The sequence below is a fragment of the Plectrocnemia conspersa genome, unplaced genomic scaffold (genome assembly GCF_051122295.1).
Source record: "Plectrocnemia conspersa isolate PC_06_02 unplaced genomic scaffold, ASM5112229v1 ptg000002l, whole genome shotgun sequence".
Taxonomy (NCBI): Eukaryota; Metazoa; Arthropoda; class Insecta; order Trichoptera; family Polycentropodidae; genus Plectrocnemia; species Plectrocnemia conspersa.
The window spans coordinates 28,059,565-28,076,892 of NW_028277166.1; positions in this window are offsets into that span (position 1 = coordinate 28,059,565).

Sequence of the window (17,328 nt, forward strand, 5' to 3'; positions counted from 1 at the left end):
ATAGCAATTAAATCTGACGATTTAAAACCGTACTATAATAGATTTTATATGGGGTTTAATTGTTGTATATTGGCTGAATCTAAAATTATTCTGGAATTGTTTTAGCAAATATTTTTTAGCAATTAAAATTATCTATGAGCTTTTAATAAGGCATCACATTTTATATATTATTATTATATATTTTACAAAATATATGGAATGAGTCATTTTTATTCAAAGCACCAAATAAAGTATGTTCTTCTTTGTTAGTTAAATTTATCTCATTGCTCAAGATTAAACTAAACTCATATAAAACTAAGAAAGATATGGACACAATTTGGTCATTAGGGGGAATGAGTTTCAAGAAATCAAACCGCAAAAGGTGGGTCCCGAAAACAAGAACCGCAAAATTGCGAAAGTCACCTCGCCGGCGAATTAATCTTTTAGCCAAAAACGTACACTGAAACCCTGCGGTAAGGGACATACACACAGAAGGGTACCCAGAGAAGGGCAGTCGCCCCGGGCTCAAGATATTTGCGGGCGCCAATTTAGCCGGCTGTAACGGATTATTTACACTAATCCGCTTCTGCTATAATTTAATTTCACCGCAATAATTGCGATTTATTGCGTCGCGGTGTAAATTATTCATGGTCCAATAAAACTAGCATCCTTCGGTGTTTCCTTGTTGATGAGGATCGTGACCCACATCCACCATTTGGCTTGATACATTTATGATTAGTCGTCTATTAAAGACGAGATATAAGAGTAAACATTATTTTATTTGCGATATTAAATCACTAAAGAATGAGATAAATTAATGAGACACCAAATAGTAAATATTATTTTTACTACATTTTAAATTACATTTATATCTACTGCAGGATTAATTTTTGCAATATTTTAATACACATCTGACTAAAGAGCTTTATGTTTTTTTGTCAATAATATTTATTATGTTTTCAGACATTTATTTTATGTTCTCATTGACTCAAAAAGGTAAAACAACTTTTAATGTCACAATTTTTTTTATAAATGTTTATGTATGCACTTGATTTGTTACATTTACAGTTAGCTAACGTTAATTATTAAATAAATTTAAGCCTAAAATTATTTTAGAAAAATAAATTGTAAAGATTGGGAAACTTTCAACGGTGGGATTTGATTGTCATCAAGAGCAGTTACCTGAAATGAGTAATGAACACACTTTCTCATCTCCACTATTGTAGCAGCCAAATGAGGCAAAGCAAGGTGGTTGAACGGCGAGCTTCCACAGAACAAATGAGCTTCATGAAGTGTGATGCTGGGCGAGGCGCCGACGTCTTTAGAGGATTTAATTAAGGCGAAATATGAACGGCTCTCGAGACTATGCGATTGTGATATACTACCGAGCGCGATTCGTCTTTAACTTTGGAGATTAACAGCAAGATTTTCACATGAAAACGAGACGATTAGGATTTGGCTTAGCGTCGCCATTTTGTACATTTTAATTAAAAGCGTCCGAATATTCTCGACCACTCTGAATTAAATTAATTTGCATAATTCATATTAAAAACTAAGATATGCATAATATTATATATTTAAAAAAATATTTTTAAGAAAGTTGTAACGCCAAATTTTTAACAGAGATTTTTAATTGAACGATTTACGATCGATAAAGGTAAATAATTTTACAGACATACTAATCTTATATAATATACATGCTTAATCTGTGATAATAAATACTAGCTTATGACCTCAAAAATATTAATTAGTAGGTTATGTATTTTATATGTTAAAAAAATCGATACAGTACATTTGGTAACTATTATCATTAAAATCTAAAATGCCGGTTATAAGTAAGGTAATAGCTTACGTAAATACAAAGTACTTTTCAATGGATATCAATTAATTTATCAATGGCGTAGAAACTAATAAGCGACCATAAAAAAATGCGTTTTTTACGAACTTAATTACACGTCTTAAAAACAAATACAAGTTCACGAATTTTTGACCACATTTTTTTTTATTACTCTACTTTATTTATAGTAGTATGCAAAATAACATAGACGCCGTTTCATTTAAATAATAACAAAACGAAACTGCCAGCACTCACGATAAGGGCGTATAATATAATTGAAAATAAAAAAAATCGACGCTATTCCGTGAACGATATTAATGGAAACGAAAGGGTTGCGATTCTGATCGCGATACTTCCGAAAATTTCACGGCACGTAAAGCTAATTTGCACAATTTTATTTATCTCAGTTAGTATTTACATATAAAGAAATGTTGTTCAGCATATTTTATATTAATTCAATTGGTATCGCAAGATGCAGTTTTTAATGAAAATACATAATTAATACATAAAGTAATGCATTTTGCTTTAATAAGTCTGATAGGTAAGCCAGCCATAAAAGTCTCAGTGATCACAAAAATGTGCTTTGAACTAAAATAAAATAAATAAGTCGAAAGCAATATTTTGTAAAGTCATAACTGTGTGATTATAAATATAAAAAACAGATTATTCTATTATTTTTTTTTTTTAAATTATACTTATACCACTTTCAAATAAACGGCTCATATCTAATGTAAATAATTACAAAAAACCTATAACAAAGGTAAATAAGATATTTTAACATAGTTCTTAAATAACTCAAACACCTAATAAAAAACTAAGATATTCAGAAAAAATAGGGTTGATTGAAAATATACTGAATACAGAATGAAAATATAATAAATAATAAGAATTTTGTATTTACTTAAAAAACATTATAGGGTATTTTTATAAATCAAAAATGTGCAATTATAAAAATTCTTGAAAAATTAAAACTTTATTAAATTAAAAACTTTTGTTCCTGAAATTTGCCACCGACCCTACTTTTTTGTTTAAGTATGGTATAACGGTTTCAGTGCACTTGTTCTAAAATAGTAATTAATATCGCTTATGTACGTATATTTAAAAACAAGACAAAGTTGGTATAATCAATTGCATCAGTATACTATTTAAAATTGGAGAGTTTAACCAAAACTAATATTCATTATAGAAAGCCAGCTTAACTTAAGCGATAAAATGTTTTAACCATTGAGAACGAAATGAGATTATTTATTAAAAAAAATATTGACAAATTAATGTACATGTCAAAAATCAAAAGGGATTAAGTATCCGTCGTATTAAGAAGATTCGGGTTATCCCAAATATGAACGTCTTAGCGACCAACGACAATTTGTATTAAAAAATTCGCCATCTTTCTATTATTAGTTGGACCATTATAAAAAGACAAAAAATCAATCATGGATATAAATACTAGACCGTTGGCAACCAGAAATTACTTGCCCTTAGACATTTCGTCTAAGGACTTTACCTCTGACACTTTCTTTAAAACCATCCATACTTCAACATGCAGCTTAAGAGCATTCAAACTTGAACTACAGTCAAGAAGAGGCTGGCTCAATTTAAGACTAGCGAAGGGTACAGAAGCCAACGCTTTTTCTTTAAGCATCTACTAGTCTAGCTCGACATCCGGAACTTAGAGCGAACCTACTCTGAAGACGCCTGCAGCCTACGGACGCACCCACGGACAATACGTCGTAATCGTTGCGCAACAAACTATCTTAGTTCTAATCAAATAAATCCTCGGATTTTTATTAATTATATGGGGAAAGATCTATTTCTGATTTATTATTAAATATTAGTGCAATAAAAGCACAGATTATTTTTATTGATAATAATCAGCCAGTGAAAAGTATAACAGATTTTTTACAGACACTCTTTAATGAGTTGACGTATGATTACTTAAACCGAAGAAGCACAATAAAAAAATAAATTGGACAAATTTAATGCAACTACATCAAACAGTAAAACTACGGATAATGACGATAATAAGAATGTTTCTGCCATTAAAATAAATGTATTATACCTTGCACAGAAAACAAAGTATCACAACTAACAAAACATTGATAGAAAAAATATAGTAAGTATGTTTGTGAAATATGCTATAATGATTAAAAATTAAAAGATAAAACATTTTCGGAATAGAATAGTAAAAAATATTTGTATAAATATTATCACTGCTTAAGTTTCTCTAATTTTATTGTGTGGTACATTAAGTTAAAAATGTAACACCAAGTATTTTATTTTTATTTACCAGCTAGATTTAAATAATTTAATTATCAGAAAATTTGAAAATATTATACATAATAAAAAAAAATGTACTTGTTTAGTCTTAGAAAAAAAAATAATGATTGTTTTAGAAACATCTAAAACAATCATTATTTTTTTTCTAAGACTAAACAAGTACATTGTTTTATTTAATCATGTATAAAAACATTATATATTTTTGTCTTTTATAAGTGCCAGAATACTTTCCATACACCATGTTATAATGCATTGGGCTAACGATTGAAATGCTACAACAAAGTAAATAAATAAATAACCTACACTTTCTATAGCATGATATCAGCATTCTTTGAGAATCTTTGAATGGATTACAGTAGCACATCCCATTGAGGCAAAAAGGCATCATTACGTAAAATAAACTAAAAAAGCCGTAGTAGCAACTAGCCTTAAAAAGAGTCCACGCTAAAAATTTAATCTCGCTATCCGGCAGGCATTCAGACGTAGCGTGCGGGCGCGTTCGCACGGGACGCCACTGTAAATATTTGATGAAAGGGAGGAGATCTTCACATTAAAAAAATGTGGATACAAAATATGTATCAATGTGTGTGTGGATGTAATAAGCGCGTCCGGCCCGGCGCAAGTTTGGGAACCGCTGACCGAGCGGAATGGCACACAGCTCAATCAGCTTTTATGAAATACTCTCACGTACTCAAAATTGTTTCTGCACGCCGCTGATAAAAATAATAAAAGTTATCGACCTAGATTTGCCGCAGAATATTCGTGGCATTGTGCCCGGCGCGATTGTTTCCAATCTCGGATATGATTTGTACGGATTAAGCTGGTTTTGTACATTCAAAAGTTGGAGTGTACAAAAATATACCAAATCTGCTATCCCTTTCGAGCTCTGCTTTTTTCTTGGATAGGGTTTTAAATTTCAAGCGGAAAGTTAATACCGTGAAGTTTTGTTCTAATAACAAGGAAAAAACTATCCTCAAGTAATTCCAATTTTGTGTTCCAGAACGTCTTTGAGAATCACGATTGCGTCCTCTTTTAATGATCGTTAGAACCAATACGTCTGCACTAGCCGACTCAAATTATTTGATTTAATTTTGCCACCGTGAGAATTCTAACAAAGTTTAGATGTTTAATCGCAAGATGTATAGCCAGCAGTATAGTACAATAGTGAACACGAAGGTTTTAAACTATTTATTATGCTTAGCCATTGTCATGTTCCATAAAGAGTATAATCAAGTAGATTATAGAATCAACGGTGACAGTAAATGCACGTTCAAATGTAGGACAACTAGTACTGTATGGTTCTAAAAAAACAAAATCTAAAACGATCCATGGTCATTCTAATTTATCTTATTTTTGTCTAAAATATTAATAATCTTGTAAAAAAACTCAGTAAGCAACCGATTAGTAAATGGTAGGATAATGATGTTTATGATTATTTTAAGTGACTTAAAATTAAAAAAAAATAATATGACTGGTGTTACTTCACAATGAGCAGGTATATAAAAATAGATATTATTTATATTTTAAAAAAATATTTTTTTAGTTACCGCGTTTTTTATAGTAAATATCGGTCTAAGAAGCACAATAGCGGCAAGCCATTTCGAGCAAAGTTCCAAAATATGTTTACTAAATTTAAGCTTGGAGTCCAGATGTAAGCTTTTGTATTACAATTTACGTTAATAACATGTTCTTTTAAAACAGGTGGAGGCAGAATTTGTCTACGTATTGTAAAAATAATTTTTGATGTCTTAATACAGTTTATTTAAATTTTTCATGTATTAAAATATTCACTTAAGACTTTTGTGCTGTTTTTTGTGTACAAAGATATACGCTTTTTTATTTTTTTGTAAATCGTTACTATACAAGATAAAGAGGAACAGCACGAGCAAACTTTCTTGAGGAACTTTAGCTGGAATTTATCACGGGATCGAGTGTTTATTATTTAGTGAAAGAACAGAGATTCTAGTTTTCATGTATATATGCTCCGTCAAACTATTAAGTTGGTTTGCTGTCAAGTGATTTTTGCGAAAGTCAAACTGTTTGGTAATAATTATAATTCATAAAGAATCTTTTAAATTAATATTATTTACAAAAAATAAATTACTAAATAACAGTATTATTTTGACTTGCTTATACACATATAGTAAACCATTAAAACATACTTTTTGAATGGAGTTATCTTAACGGTTACTTTAAATTAAAATATTTTTACTGATTTTTAATGCTTTATTTCGATTTTAAATTATAATTTCACAGTTTGATAAATTTGGTTGTTTTGAATAAAATTGCATATAGTCCAACTTAAAAAAAAACATGATAATTTACAAAAGCATATTTAAAGTTTCATATAAATTATTATTTAATAATTTGGCTTTAAAACGATATTGCAATTATGTTTTTAATAATAAAAGTGGTAAATTTTTTCTTAAAAGAGTTTTTCCTAATAATTAAATTGTTAAATGCTTAATCTAGTTTTAGATCAAAAATAAAAATAAAAGTTTCAGCTGCAAATAAATTCGATTTAAAATTTTATTAATAATTTTTACGCAATATATTACATTTTTTTGTAATTAATTATAAAAATTCCTGTTTATTAATAATGCAATATTGCATTTAAAATAAATGGTTTGAATATACTTAAAAAATATCAATTGATATTTTATTTTGCAAAAATAAAGTAATATGGCAATGATTTTTTATAACACGTAGACAGCCCTTGCCTTTTTCTCTTAAAAGTGAAAAAAATGCACTAAATTATAAGGCAGGCGTCTATTACCTCGGTATACGTTTGAACTCTAAGTTTTAATTTACAAAACATATTGCAGAACTCAGATTTTGAGAGCTTGCTGCCATTGCGGCTCTAATAAACATATTTTAAAGAAAAATTTGATTATTAAAAACATCTAATTAAACCATTATTGGCATATACTTGCTAGACTTTGATTAACACAAGTAATTAAAAATTTTTGCAAAAAACGCAAAATCATTAAAAAAAAGAATAAAAATATTATATAACACATCTTTCAATATATACCGAAAAAACTTAATATTTAATTTATAATACCATCAATTAAATAAATTTGCCATATTTATATTAAAAAATACTATAAACGTATTATTCTTTAAAAATAAATACTGCAAACTTAAAACCAGCAGCTTGTAATAAATTAAAATTTATGTATTTTTCTGTATTTGTAATCTCTTCAAAGACAAACATATCATTTACGAATATTAGGAGAAATCCATCTCATTGTAAATGAAATAGAATGAAAATTTAACAAAAACTAGGTCAGATTTATAATACATCAAAACTCTCTCCTATCTCTCAGATAAAATTGAAATATATAATATGTAATAATAAATCAGAGTTTATTGTGGTCTTATGCAAAACTTTTCGTGCAAGCCCAATTTTTTTTAATATATGAATTTAATTATATACATTTGCCACACTTGATATATTTCATTATAATAATAGCAAAACCCTATAATCATACAGAATTTCGCCTTTGACGCACGCCTAAAAAATCTCCTAACACAAACAAGCCCGTTTCGCATTATACGTGCTATATCCAACCACGAACAAAGGGTCGGCAAAAAATAATTTCTGCGGCGCGAATGTGTGAAATAAGGCAGCAAAAAAGAATTTGTCTGGCTGATGTTGTTGGCAGAAGGTGGAGCACGTCTTGAACCAGCCTCATTAGTCTCCCCACACCGCCACCCACTCTGCAGGCTGACCGTTGTTGCTCGTTGCGGTGCCCACTTGCTGTTTCCGATTGTGTTCCACCAATAACATCTGGAAAATGACCGCTGGTCCGCTTGCTATGTTTGTGTTTTTGTTTGCCGTGTGTAGCACAAAGGCAGCTTCAGAGAAAAATAAAAAAATAACATTGCCGTTGCTATATCATGTTTATAGTAATGAATTTTATAAGCATGTAAGTAAGTGCATTATCAACTGATTTAAAAATGTAATGAAATTAATTTTTTGGGTGATAATATTGACAGAATTTTTTTTACTGCTCACCAATAAAATATTGATAAAAAAAACAAAATCTGCATTTATTAGCTTATATAAATATATAAGACAGCGTAATGTTAAATAAACATAGATTGGTTTAAAAAACACGTTAACCACGATTTTTTAAAATATGTAGCCTGAAAAGTATGATAAATTAGTAGTGTATGTCTATGACTAACACTTGAAAAACTTATTTTTTTTATGTAATATAAGAATTTTTCATTATTAAATAATATTTAGGAAATGTATAGTTACCAACATATAAATAAAAAAAATTAAGCAATTAATAATATATATTTTTTTAGATTCTACGTTTACTTCTAATTTATTGAAGAAAAGTATTTGCTATTTATTTTAGTTAACCTATATTACATCGATTGTTAATTTAAACAGGTATTATAAAAAGCATCTGTAAGTTTAATAAATCACGTTAAGTTTATGAAACGAATGTAATGTCTTTCTGATAAAACTGGAAAATAAATATATTGTAACTAGGATTCTGATTACTGAATTTGAATTAAGTTTATTATACATATTTAAAGTCTCAATGGTGACCATGATGGATCACGTCAAGTTTTAATGTTACAGTCAAATAATTGTTTGTATGGACCCCAAAAATTAAACATGTACCGGTGATTGGTACCTAGAAATGTTTTTGAAGAGTTTATTGAAAGTTGTGATAATATGAAGAAAAAGTAATATATTTAATAAATTATACTTCTATTTAAAATTATCACAAATTTATAAAGATAAATATAAGTTAAAATCAGAATTAAAAATGCTTCTTAGTATATTTTCTTTTCTTATATTCTACTTTGTCAGTTACCAGCAGTAACCTGGCATCGAACTAGCATTCCATTTCTCTAAAAACGGTTTTTTATAATAGCCATATCATGATGAAATTTCTCACCCAATTCATCGCTTACTGCTCCCAGATTTTCCAAAAAAAAAATCAAGATGCGAATTGTGAAAATTGATTTTAAGAGACATTCTTGCACTCATTTTTTGGTAACAGCCTAATAATTGTTTTTGTTATTAATAAAATCTAAAGAGCCTTTTACTAAAGCTCTGAATAGCTTTAAAGCCAAATACTTACCACTACTGAGGTGGCTTTCTAACTACTTGTACTGTAATATTTTGCGTATTTACGACCCAACAAAAATAACTTTGCTTCTAAAATTTTGGAAACTTTCTCATAAGATATTAAAAACCAGTGACATTTATGTCTAACGTTTGAACAGAATTATTACAAACTCAAGTTCTTGCAATTTCATTTAACACATTTTAATTAATTTAAAAGGCAAATTGAAAGTTACAATTTAAAATGTTTAAAAGGGTTAAAATATTATCTTTTCTGTGTTGCGACTAAACGCCACATATTAAACAACGTTCCTCTTAAGAATTATATTCAACCACTTGCACAATTTGTAAAAAATAAGAGTTGAAAACAATGGCAATGACAATTTTGATAAAACGAGAAGAAAAATCACACGTCTCTAAAGTAAGCCCACACAATATTTTACATAAGAATAGTAGAGAGATCTCAGCATTAAGCAATTATGTTAATAATTAAAAATAATACACATCCGTCTCGAGATAATATTAACTCATTAGTAACGCTAAAAAACTACTCTTTGTTTGGAAAAGTAGCGCGCTAGATCATACATTCTACCCTGCGCACAATAATACTGTAATTTTACCCTTTGGTTTCCAATCGCCGGGGTAAACATATGGTTTTTATTACCTTAAACTATTTTATTCTATGCACAGAGATAATTAATTCTTAAAGCCAGAGGGAAAAAACTAGTTTATTTTTTGGTTTAAGAAATTGCTTAGCTAATTAACTAACCGGCAATTTAAAAAGTAGTAAGACTTAAATGGACCTTATATTATTACAAGCGTTGTGATGTGCTATTGTGTATATTGTGTTTTGAACAATACCATACACCTATAAATATTAAGAAAAATGTTAATAAATTTATATTTAATTGTACTTGCATAATTAAGCAATAAATAATATTTTTGTGACAGTATTTATTTAATTATTTAGAAATATTAATATTTTCAAAATATTTCATAAACGGTCAAGGGTAGAAATCTTAATATATTTGCAAAATATTATGAATATATTTTTTTTTTTTTTTATAAAATTTGTTTAATGTACATAATTCAAGCCTTTGAGAGGTATCGCCGTACATGTACGGCGATAGATATTTTACTGTTTTGTAGTTGTCAGATAATTTTATATTTACATATAAATGAAGAAATAAGAAATATTAATTTGATTTAATGTGAATGATTTTATAGAAAATAATATCAGTAAGTTAAAGAATACAAAATAAATGAGCATAACAACAACTATTTTATATTATTTTTATTATTAATATTGAGAGCCTCTAAATGGACATAAAAAGTTCTACAAAAGCTTAATATTATATGAAAAAAAAATGATAAATAAAATAAATAAAATTCAATAAAAGAAAATCGGTAATATAAATTATTAAAACATATTATTACAAAAAAGTAGTAAAAAAATCAAGTAATTAAACGTTAAAAGTCTTTGCTTTTTGATACTATAATTTACTTTCAACGCAATATAAAATAATTAAAAATAAATAACAACAGAAATATTAATGGAAAAATACGTATGATTAACTCACTTCCAAGTGAATACTAACAAATTAACAAATGTGTATAAATTAACTCACTACTCAAAGGGTTAAGTACAAAACCCAATAGTTTAATCTTTAGTTTTAATATAATTAATTTTCCTTATAAAGAAATAAAATATATACACATTTCGTGTGTGTCCAAAAAGTAATTCAATTGGCCCACAAACATCCTCAGATGTGATTAGAAAGAGCTGTAACGAACTAGCATTATAAAATACGGGACACTTGGTAACAGAGTGAGAGATGCGGTAAGAAATGCAGAAGGGATACTGAAAAGAGCACATGAAGTTACAGCAACAATGATAAATATCGACACAAAAAAACATAAGTTGATTGTCCAGTTATTAGAAGACACTTCGACAAGTCTAAGCTACAAAATTACAGCCCACAATAATGCAACTCGACACGCCAACGAATACTCTCAGAGTTCCAAAACCTGCAATTTTAATTTTACCATTTTATAGCGGCATCTAAATTTCTCTTGATATGTGGAAAAATATATATATTTATAACTGTTGCTAGCTTTTTCGGTGTCTATCTGGCTGCAAAGTCAAACTTCTTAGGCCTCAAAAACAATTGCCAATTGTGTCGCGATCGACCAGGTTTTAGCCAGCGACCCACTGCTATAAATTACGTATTTTTTGTATTTAATAACACTTCTTTAAAATTTTCGAAAAAATTTAGAAGTTGGAATTTAAATTCTCACAAAACAGAAAAATTATTCATAGCATATCGCTTTGAAAACGTTTAGATGTAAATTTGCAAAAACCTGTAATGGCTTCTAAGATACGGCTTAAAATTAAACGCTAAATAACAAAACTTGCTTGACTTGCAATGTTCGTGCAGTTTTATTAAAGAGTGCAAAAAAATATATTTAGATACACTGGGACCACGCACCTAAGACAAAATGTCAGATCGAGAAAGACAGAACAATGTTTTTTCTATTAAAAATGATTCTTTGCGGGCCCGACTTTTTAGATGGGTGATGTTAAGGTGTTACTTTAATGCTCACTATAAAAAAGATTAAGGGTTTAGAAGCTCTTTAAATGCATATATACAGATACATGCTCTGTATCAGTTAAATAAACAAATTTGTTTTTATTTTTAAATTATACATAAATTATTTTTGCATTTTTGTGCTTTTTTTAAAAACAAAACTCCTATTTGCCGCCCACCAAAACCGATTATACCCAATCGCCAACTCGAGCGGTAACCCGCAGTTATTTGCCGAGTCGCGCGCCCTCCTAAGGGTCCGATCACCCAAAAGGCGGCGCGGTGGCCTCACACGCGGCCGGATTTAAACGGCTGAACCCATAAATAAATAGTGCCGTTACTTTTCTTATTTGTTTGTTTCCAAGTGGCACTTTCTAGTCAAGCAAACAGGGGCGCTGACTCCCCGCCCCTCCCACGGATTGGGGCTGCGCCCCCCGGTCCCGCAGCGGTGGCGTGCTGAGAAATGGAGCTCTATTTATTTACTCCGTTCGTTTACGCGCAAACAAGCACTTTGCCGCTTTCCATCCTTTCACGGAGCTCTCTCTTTCTCTTTCTCTCCGTGTGTACGGTTTTATTTTTATCTTTTCCTTTTTTCTACCCCGCATGCGAAAATGTAAATAGGGGAATTAAAAATTGTGCAAGATAAAGGCGGCCCATTGCCGCTTAATGCATTCGATGTCAGCAGCTTTGTAATCTAATTTTGATTTCCATATTAATTTAATTTATTCACTCGTCGGCACTGCTAAGACACCCGTACTCATTACGGGCCAGGAGCTCGGCGGCTTTGTAAACAAATTTACATTGTACAAATAAACGGCTCAAAGGGGCTCAAGGGTGTGGAAAATAAAAACGTACATATCCTTATAGACGTTTTTTATAACGCCTTGTGAATTTATTCTAGAGCCATTTTATGAAAAATGATTTAATTTGTTTGAATATGTAGCTGTCTTTTGCGAATATTTTCACCATTATTCTATTTATTAAACATTGAAAAGAATTGCATAATCCCCTGTCTCTATAATAAGTTTTTCAGACACAAAGATATATTGATCGAAGCTTGTCTAAATAACGTATAATAGTAACTTGCACATATTTACTAGATAGGTGCTTTTAATTTTATATTTATTAATTAATTTCCTATTTATAGAATATTCATATAGAGATAGACCTATATATTATATATGTAGCCAAATTACTTTTAGCAAGTACTAAAATAAATATAAAGTTGTTGGGTCAAGCATCGTTCGCTCTATCCGCTATGGAACATGGTATCTATTTACGAAGCCTATTAATGTTGCGTTACAGTTTAAAAAATAATTTTTATAAACGGTTTATATAAACATACTATTATATTCTTTGTTCTGTGGTTACCATACTGTTGTTTTCGCAGCGGTTGAAATACGGTCTTAAATGCGCAAATTTATTAAATAATATAAATACAATAAGCAACAACCATGTTTTTTTATAAATTGGCAAATACTCATTTAGTGTATTCAATAGTGGCATTTGCTTACTCATGTAAAAATAAAATAAAACTATTGAATACAATAGATGAGAACTTGCGACATATTACTTCTCAGCGATTTCAAGCGATAAAAAAAATATTGTATCATAATTATCTAATAAATTTACGCTTTTAAGACATGAAAATAGTAGATTTACGTTTAAAAATAGCGGCGAAAACTACTGTAAGGTAATCACAGAACAAAGAATATAATATAAGCTAGCGAGTTATCTTTTTTTTCTTCTGAAAACAAAATTGTAAAGAAAACCTCAACTAAATGTGTGGATTTATTACTTAAAAAATCAAAAATAAAGGCGTAATAAAAATAGGAATTCAAGAATTAAAACCACCTCTAAAAAAACGCACAAAATATAAAGGAACGCCTTTAAATTTATCATTCAATGCGTTTTACTCTTTTTGGTTTTAATTTGTACTATTGCTAGTATTTATTAGAATGATGTTTACAAATTTTGTTATGGAGTTAAACAAATATGTTGAATACTTTGCTACACTAACATAAAAAATACAGCAATAAATTTTAGAGCATTATTTTATCAATGAATATAAAATTATTATTTTATCAATGAATATAAAATTATTCTAAAAAGGTATCCTAATATTTTTCAGCTTAGAACATTATTAAAAATGGCAAATTTTCTAAAGATAATGCAATTTGCATGTTGTTTTATATAATTTATATGTAAGTAATACTTATGGGCTTTTTTTAAAATATAATTTGCTAGCTCTAAGAAATGATATTGAGTGTTCTCTAAGCCTAAGTGGTCTCTGATCGCGTGCACGCGGTTGCATGTGTGCTTAGCAAGCAAATACATATATTTTTTAACCAAAATGGTTCAAAACTTTTGAAGAATATGTTACGCCTTTATTTTAGCAAAAACTCTAATGCCTGCATTACATTCTCTGGAAGTTGGCCAAGGTTTGCCAAGGACGGAGAATATAGTGTTACATCGGGGTAACTTCGGTCGAGTTCGGATCTGTCCGCTCTAAAATCTCTCGGAAGTTGTCCGAGTTTAGCGAGAACGGGATATAAAGTGGTGGTAATTCAGTCAACTTAGCCAGCTTCGAGTGCTTCCAAACATTGTCGTCAAACGGACCGAAGTCGAAGGAACCAAAGTTGGAGCGGTGAGATAATTTTTCTTTCGCTCTCTCTCGCGTGTTAAGTGACGAGAGTGAGAGAGATAATGATATGGTTTTTTGCAAACTGAGATAGAACGAGTAGCTTGGTTCAATTTCAGTATGCGCGTAGGCGTCCTATGGTCAATACGCATGACGAGCTTTGCATCATGATCACGTGGTCAAGTTTTAATACCAAATGCTTATCAGGGACTTCAACAGACTCTTACTGACATCTTTGAATATTTTAGAGCACCAAAAAGAATTAATTATATTTTTGGTAGTTTATTCTTCTAACCGATATTGTTAATATATTTTTTTCATTTACAAATAAATAATTAAAAAATAATTAGTGGTACTTGATTTTGGTAAAAAAAATCGTTTCGAATATTTTTATGTATTTTCCTAGATCGGTTTATATAAATGTCACACCATAACGAATTATTATTTATAATCGATCGCGACAAATTTTAGGGTAGTCACAGATGTGATGTTTGTATTCTGAAGTATCATTTTTATGCCTTATGGCATTTTTCAAAAGCCGACAAAGATTTTGCGTAAATTGAATATTTACGACCAAAAAATTTTCACTGATATTGTATTGGTGAGTGCCCACACAAAGTTTTATAATTATCAGTAGCGTTATTTTACTAATATGAAATCAGAAAAATTGCGATTATTTGGTACATTTTTTGATCGCACGCAAATATGCCTGCTATACGTGACAACAGCCACCGTGCGGACGTCATTCACGGCTGCCGTCCGGACGGCATATGAAATTTGTGGCAGTGTGGCCGCTACTCGGAAGTAGACGTCCTCGGGCGATTTCAGTTAAACTTCGTTTCGGACAACTATCAGAGAGAGTAGTGCAAGCAAAAATAAAAAAAAATATAACATACAAAGAGTGTTTTTATAATATTTTATTTTTAAGATAAAATATTTTTTTTAAATTCAGAAAATAATTAATATTTTTTAAATAAGTAGTATTAATAAATACATTTTTTCAATATCCCAAATATAAAGTCACTTATATCGTGTCACTGAAAAACTAATCATGAAAAAAAAATATTTTTTCATAAAAAAAGTGAAAAACATTAAGATAGTCTGTATTCACATCAAATCATTGCACCTAGAGGTTTGGGAGCACAAAAGAGCAAAGCACAATTTAAAGCAAAATTTTAAAGTTTAACTTAAAAAAATATGGAATATAAGCAATTTTACGTTTAAATACATTTAGATTTAGACAATCTACTTAAATTTTTATAATTTATCAAATAAAATTACCTATTATATTAAGTTGCTTTATATTATTTCCTAATTATATTTGACAAATTAATTTTTTGACTTAATGATGTAAGTAATAGAAGTACGGGCCTAACCTTAGCAAAAAGTGAAATGCAACATTTTTAAAAAAAATTATAAAATCATGTGAAAGTAATATAAATAAAATCAATACATTAGTTTACACAAGTTATTTACAAATTGCAAAATTTTATCATTTATTTTTACAGCAAGAGTTTTCTCCAACAAATAACTTTTTAATTAAAAGAAAATATTATCTCTGATTTATATTTTATCAATTTTAATAATTAAAATTTGTTGTTGATCAAAAGCCTTTCTCAAAACTAAATCTACTTGTTTATCAACAGCTAACGAATAAGATGGAATTTTATTAAAGCAATAAATTTGACAAAGTGTGCTTAACGGATCAAAAAAACATCATTTCAACAAACATTATATTGCTATAAATTTTGATACAATTTTCCATAAAATTTATTTCTTACAGATTAAGTATAACTACATTTTAAATTTTATTTAGATTAGTTTATTAATATAAACATTAATATTTTACCAAATAATTAATTTCTAAGTTTAACATATATTTTTAAAGGATACGCAATATAAAAAATATTAAGATTGATACTTTTAGAAACTTCTATTAAATGTTAAAAGCAGTGACTGTTACTGTTGTTTATGCAACCTTGTAAATAACACATAAAATTTTCACAAAATATTTCCTTTTTAATTTATGCAAGTTTCAATTTATGCAGCGCTGCATGCAGCGTCTAGACTCGAAACTTTTCGCAAGCATACTCCAATTTTTTGTGACTTTTCACAACCACGGTTTATAACATACGAACATATGTACGATAGATATGTTGTGTTATGTTTCTTCGGCGTCGGAGATTTGTCGCTTTGCACACGTTTCGTAATTGCTTTCGCATTCATCGCCCAGCAGACGTCTGTCGCCGTATGATTAATCTTTTATTTGGCGTACTTTTTCCTGACTTTCCTGACTCACGAAATGCAAAATTTTCACAGTTCAACGTCCCCAGTGCACCATAGCTTTACACTCGCTAATAAATTAGTGACTTTTGAGCACAATGCCTCTACAAGTGTTCCCCCGAAGGTTATCTCCCTGCCTCCTTTGTGTCACCTATCCAACTTTTCCATTATGCGACTTTCCCGTTTGTGACGTTTTTCCTTTCTCTTTTTCTCTCTACTAGGCGTGTCTATTTCGGGCTTTTTTCGTCTGCGACAGGAAAACACTTATCTTTTCGGCGACAAATGCCGATCATGTCTTTTGGAAAATTGCGGTTGACGAGAGAGGATTAGACGAAAAACCATTAAGCTTTCGTCGCTTATAACTTAATAGTCGCCATTGTATACTTAATCTGTCAGAAAAATTTCGATCATTGTTTGAGAACATATACTTATCATTAATCTATTTATTAGAATAATATTTTTACACTGCAATATAAATATTTGTTGTGTTGAATATTTTAATATCAAATTATATAAATTTAAAAAATAAAATAATTAGTTAAGGAATTTTAAAAGTGTAAATGAAAAGTTCAGACTTATATTTTATTCTTTAAAATTAACAAGTAGCAAGAATACTACACAAAAATCTTAT